Source organism: Rhododendron vialii, chromosome 7a, assembly GCF_030253575.1.
Source record: "Rhododendron vialii isolate Sample 1 chromosome 7a, ASM3025357v1".
Classification (NCBI taxonomy): Eukaryota; Viridiplantae; Streptophyta; class Magnoliopsida; order Ericales; family Ericaceae; genus Rhododendron; species Rhododendron vialii.
This window is the reverse complement of record NC_080563.1, coordinates 34,984,696-34,990,410: the sequence shown is the minus strand read 5'-3', so window position 1 is coordinate 34,990,410 and position 5,715 is coordinate 34,984,696. Positions and strand designations below refer to the sequence as shown.

General features: G+C 38.5%; 1 long non-coding RNA gene across 3 annotated transcripts; it reads left to right on the top strand.

Moving 5' to 3' along the window:
• The first annotated feature begins 1,164 nt into the window (after nt 1-1,164).
• LOC131333929 (uncharacterized) lies at nt 1,165-5,113 on the top strand. 3 transcript variants are annotated; one of them, XR_009201971.1, is made up of 6 exons: nt 1,165-1,498; nt 1,599-1,705; nt 2,406-2,487; nt 2,942-2,998; nt 3,573-3,655; nt 4,453-5,113. It is a non-coding gene; the product is annotated as an uncharacterized LOC131333929 (long non-coding RNA). The 3 variants fall into 3 exon arrangements; XR_009201970.1 differs by having other exon boundaries at nt 2,406-2,998; XR_009201972.1 differs by having other exon boundaries at nt 2,406-3,655.
• Nucleotides 5,114-5,715: the final 602 nt, after the last annotated feature.

Genomic DNA, 5,715 nt, shown 5'->3' with positions numbered 1-5,715 from the left:
ACTTTTAGAAGAATTGGCACGTGTTCTACGCTTGCTAGATTTAATATTAAGGGGTACAATGAAATATATTCACCAATGATATTTGAAAGCTCGAGAGAGAATGACCAAGCAGCTCAAGGAAATTCGTCAGAGATTGCTAACCGCATGAGGTCGACCAAAGGATTACGTCAACTGTCATCGTCATCCACCTTTTTAAACAGTTTAAACTATCACAAAAATATAGTTTTTTCATTTTACATTATTTCACCATCAATATTAGGCTCGTTTGATAGGTTTCGTTGAGTAGATTTCAAAAATATACTAGTATAATTTATTAAAAAAAATATAGGTGAAAAAAAAGTTATTAATATTTACAATTTTATACAAAAATAAAATAAATGAGATAGAGAAATGGGTGAGAGAGAGAGAGCAAGTGGATGGGGGTAAAACGGGGAGTTCCCCGTGCCCGGTGTCAGACCCCCCTGACACGGGGGTGATTAACAGCTCTCGTTTTGACGTAAGGGTGAGAGAGAGAGAGAGAGAGAGAGAGAGTTAGTTTTGACGAAGTCACGTAAGGGTTTTCAAGTCCAAAATTAAATGAAATGTCCTTTTGAGTTCTGACCATTGAATTAGACAAACCCGGGAACCCTAACTCAAAAGCAAATTAGGTAGGTGGCTCCACTCTGTTGGTAACTGTTTCAGGGAGTTTTGGCTAATTTTTCGTTTTAAAAAAAAATGTACATGGGCTAGTTATACTGTTTTTGAGGGGACGAGATTATACATTTTGAAAATAATTTTTTTTTCATGTAAAAATAGTAATTTTTAGAATTGTAGGCCCTTACTAGCCGTCCCAGCTCCATCATGACATTAAAAAATGAGCACGGCACGACGTGTGTAGCACGTTAATTGAACACTAGTTTGGGATAAAACACGGAGACAACGGTCAATCTATACACATCTATATTATAAAACAAGACGGGTATCTTTAAGAATATTCTCTTTCAATGGTTCAGATTTCTCTCTGACACAAATTTTATCTACCCATACAAACAAATTCAACGGTCTAGATTTCTCCATCTTTACATACAAGCCAATGGCAGTTTAGTAAATAAATGAGATTTGAGGGCTGAGATTGATTTGGGTTCAAAATTTGAAATAGAGAATTAATTTTGGGCTTCCATCCCCGCACGTTTCTCTCCTCCTTTTTCTCTCTCCAGAGTATCTCTCCCCCATCTGCTCTCTCTCTCTTTCTCTCTCTGAGAATACGGACTCCTCCCCGCACTTAGCCGCCGCCTCCCTCCCTTGCACCAGAGGACGGCACCACCGCCGCTCTCCCCGCGCACGCCGAATAGCCAATCTCCCCTCTCTCTTCTGTTTTGTTTCTGTTTTCTGATTACAAAAACCCCTCTCTCTCACTCCCCGCGCCCGCCGAATCGCCAAGCCTCATCAACTCCGCCGGGAGTATAATCATCGAGTGTTCAGAGTCTTTCAGACAAACAGAAAAGCAGATCTGAAAATGGTAGTTTCAAATTTCTCCCCTCTCTCTTCTATTTCGTTTCTTTTTTGTTTCTGTTTTCTGATTTTTGCATTATGTGTTTTCGATTTGGAACTGAAAACAGGGTCAATCAGTGAAACCCATATCGAGCCCAGTCCCCGATGAGTGGTTCCCAACCCTAGCGGTCTTCATGCTTGCGATCGGCCTCATCGTCACCGCTTCTTTCTTTATGTAAGCCATCTCAATCCTAAAGACTGATTAATTGGGCTTGGATGATAAAGAACTTGATTTTATGTTTGGGTATTGGCCAATCTGAAGAATTAAAGAGCAATTGTCATTCACTCACCAATCGAATAATTGATTGTGATTCTCTGAGTTTGTGTGTTTGGCCAAAATTTTTATGGCATGTTTCGGAAATAATGTGCATTCAACGCCTGGATCCCAAAGAAAAGAGACAAATCTACCTAATAAAATGGTGGTGGTGGTGGGCTCTCAAATGGGAAGAAATTAAACCAGCTTTGTAAAAGCATACAAAGCATTGGGCCCTGTGCTTGAAATTTGTAACTGGAGTGAGCCAGTCAATATTGGCATCTTTGTGGCAGTGCAGAAAACGCGAAATGTGGCCCCAATCCTTCACTCCCCAATGGAAAATCATTGGAAATTCTTTGGGACATAAGGCATGCTCAGGGGCCTTAGCTCATTGATCTAATCAGAATTGTTCACTTTAATGAACCAATTCATGCATGATATTAACATGGTGGAAAGGAAAAACTATATAATTGAGGCAGATTTTTTCCCCCATTTTATTCTCTAAATCAGATTGTCCAATTTTCCAAAACATATTTGATGTAGTCCGATCAGTTCCTTTTTTTTTTTGTTTTGATTTACTGCATCGTTTCCTTAACTTCCAAACTTTGTAATCTGGTGGCAGGGTTATGCTTGGGAAATAACAACTGCTGAAGGTGGCTATGGTCTAGATGAACTCTTAAGTAGTCGAAAGAGTGTTCTGACCGGTATGTGTTTTGTTCCTTACATTGGGTGCTACTTCTATTGAGCATTTTCTCTATTAGAAAGGCGAATGGTTGAGAGAGAATCATGTTAGTGCCGACTTTTTGATGGTTTCCGTCTCCATTCCATAATTATTGAATCTTATGTTTGACCACCCGCTATCTTAAGTCGCGAGACTGCAATGCAAACCGAAATCTCCTTCCACAGCTATTTCACCCCAGCTTTCGCTTGCAAAGAGATTGAATGAAAGGATATTAGGCTATATTGTTTGACCAAAGTTTAGTAAACTGAAAGACAATTACTTGGGCCCTCCGCTATTAACATTTTTTCCCCATTATTGATTCTTTATTTATTTCTGATTATATCCTTTGCGCACACAGCTTTTCTAATGGAGGTACTGTTTTGTTAAATTTTTGGTAGCTGTATTCTAATCTCATTCTCTAATCTTTGGTACTGAAGAAATACAAAATACCCAAGCATCTCCCCAAGGTCAAAGTGATAGCAATCTAACTCAAGGTATGTACAATGAAGAACTACTCTGATAGATACATAGGGAATCTAGCTACTATATAGATTTTGGCTGATAGGTGTGGTTGTTAATGGTGGTAACAAACATTCATTGTTATGGCTTGGTAGGAAAAAAAAAAAAACAACTTAACTGTGACAGAGTTAGATTGAATCTTGCGATCAAATTAGCTACGTAGCTATAAGCAAAAATAAGAGACATTAAAGGCATGACAGTTTCACATACAAAGCTACATGAGTAGCTACAAAAGATCTTTTAGAAAATCAACTGTTCTTATAGTATTTTGTGAGAGTTGTCGATGATGGTCTGATTTGGTGATGAACAAATGCTAGGAAAGACTTGCTATTATTATTGTGCTTTGTTCGGTTTGGTTGATCAGTGTGATAGTATTACAGAAAATACCACGACTTGATTGCTTTTTTTGCCCCAATATAGAAACTCTGCTTTTTTTTGCCCCAAACTATTACTGTATTCAATAGTATAGAGTTTCTATACGATTGAATACATTGGTTATATACGACCTTCATAACTCAAAAATTCTACTTTCTCTCTTTGAGTTATCAGGCTACATGACTCCCAAATTTTGTTGATTGAGGACGAATCGAACATTGCGCTCACCCCAGCAAAGAGAACTGCCAAGGGCAACGGTAAGAACACATTTATTTCTCGGAGATATTATGTTGGGAGTTTCTGTGTTTGTTTGGATGAGTTAGGAGGGTTTGGAATAATTTCTAGGGCTCTAAAAGTCATTCATGCTTATCTATTGTGCATGTAGGGAGATTTTCTACCTAGATATCAAGCATCCATCTATTGTGGTTTTTTTCATGATCTGTCCAAAGATTTGATTTTGTTTTCCGGGGTGACTTGATCATTTTAACATTAATTTGTGGTTTGAATAGCTGGAACATTAATTAGGCGTTTTTAAGTGTCAAATCACATGACAATATTTTTTTTTTTGTGTGTGTGCGCGCATGTCATGTAGTTCACAGTTCTTAAGCTCATCTCTGAGTGTCCGACTACTGGTGATAAGTTTCACTCCTTAGTCATTGAATCAGTTGACTTCATGGAGGGAGACGAACGCGAGGCCATTCAGTTTATTGTTGTTCATTCAGATATTTTCCTGCGATCTATTTACTGTTTTAGTGAGAAAACTTTTGTTCCTCTTAATTCATAGCAATTGGTTTGCCTGCTTCTTACAGGTGTTTTGTAAGAAATCACATGCATTTTAATATAGATTTTTGGAAAAATTGTAAATGGACTGATTCTGGCCATGTATCTATCTTTGGCTTGATTATGAATGATGGGCTTGCCTTTAACAGTTTAGCGGCTTTAGCTGTTGGTATTAGACTTCAATGGGGTATGGGAAAATTCATAATTCTCTTTTTTTTTCCATGGCTTGCTACTATGGTTAGTTGGTTACTCAATTTTCTTGCACAAATTTTAGGAATCCTACAGAATATTTGCCATCCAATCAGCTTTAAACAGTTGGAAGCCCCGTAACTTAAGAAGTTGGGCTGCCCGCGGAATAGAACATGCTGCTCAGTCGTATCTAGCTGCATCAACATTTGATTCTCGATGCATTTGTGTAGGCAAATACAGGATGAGGTTGAAATATGAGAATTGATTGCTTATTGATCATGTTGGCCATCGTTGCTGTTGGGAAAGTCGTTCGGCTCGAACCTGGAAAATTCAGGCAGTGGAAGACTGCAATGTCTTAGTTGAAACTTTAGAGACTTTCATCGAGGAGTGGGAAGCAGTTACAGAAATATGGCTGTTCCTTGGAGGCAACATTGATGGAAAGGATAAGGGTTTTGAACTTGCAATCTGGGAGTTGGATTTAAGATCTGAATTACCTATTTTATTTATACCTCACAAAGGATCGCGATCAGAATGCGTTGCGCTGTGCCGCCTTCAGGCACGGGCATGCACTAGAAATTGTATTCAATTTTCGTTGTATATCTAAAGGAGTGTGGTGCTGCTCTTTCTTAGAAATTGTATCTTAAAAATGCTGAAGCTGTAAATTGGTAGCTGTAAATTGTATCTAAAGGGTTCTGTTATTGTTGCTGTGTTGTGGGAAAAATGTTTAAACCACGTGCGTTTTTGCCCTTTCTTTTTCTTCTATTGTTATTTCAATCCTTTCATATATCTCTTTTGTTGTAGGCAACGAGGTGCACAAAAGTGAAATGAAAGAAAATCAAAGGTTGCATTGGAAGGAAAGAGTAGGCAATGGCTTTAGAATGAAAAATTATTTTTGATTGATATATTACACTTGGGTTCAGTGTTTATTTGCGTGAGCCGAACGTTCGACCCGTGCCTTTAGGCACGGGCATGCACTAGTTTTACACATTTAAATACATATTCATACACACAAATATGCGGGCTTCACACACTAGATACTCTAGTGTGTGTGATAGATACTCTAGTGTGTGTGAAGCCAAGTGTATTTGGGTGTGATTGTAGAATAATTAATAGTCAGCACCCAAAGTCAAGTCACCCTTCTATGCACGGACTGGGGAGCTGCTGTGCTTGTAAGGGACAACAGTGTGCTGTCCCGGTCGAGCAGGGCCCATTGCGGTCTTGATCCAATGATCGAAAATGTTCACTTCGTAGAGTTCGTTGAGTAGAAGAAATATGCAAAAAATCAGCCCGATTGGATATCACTAAATTCCTAATCGAAATCTTTTTATCTTTAAAAGAACGGATCTGA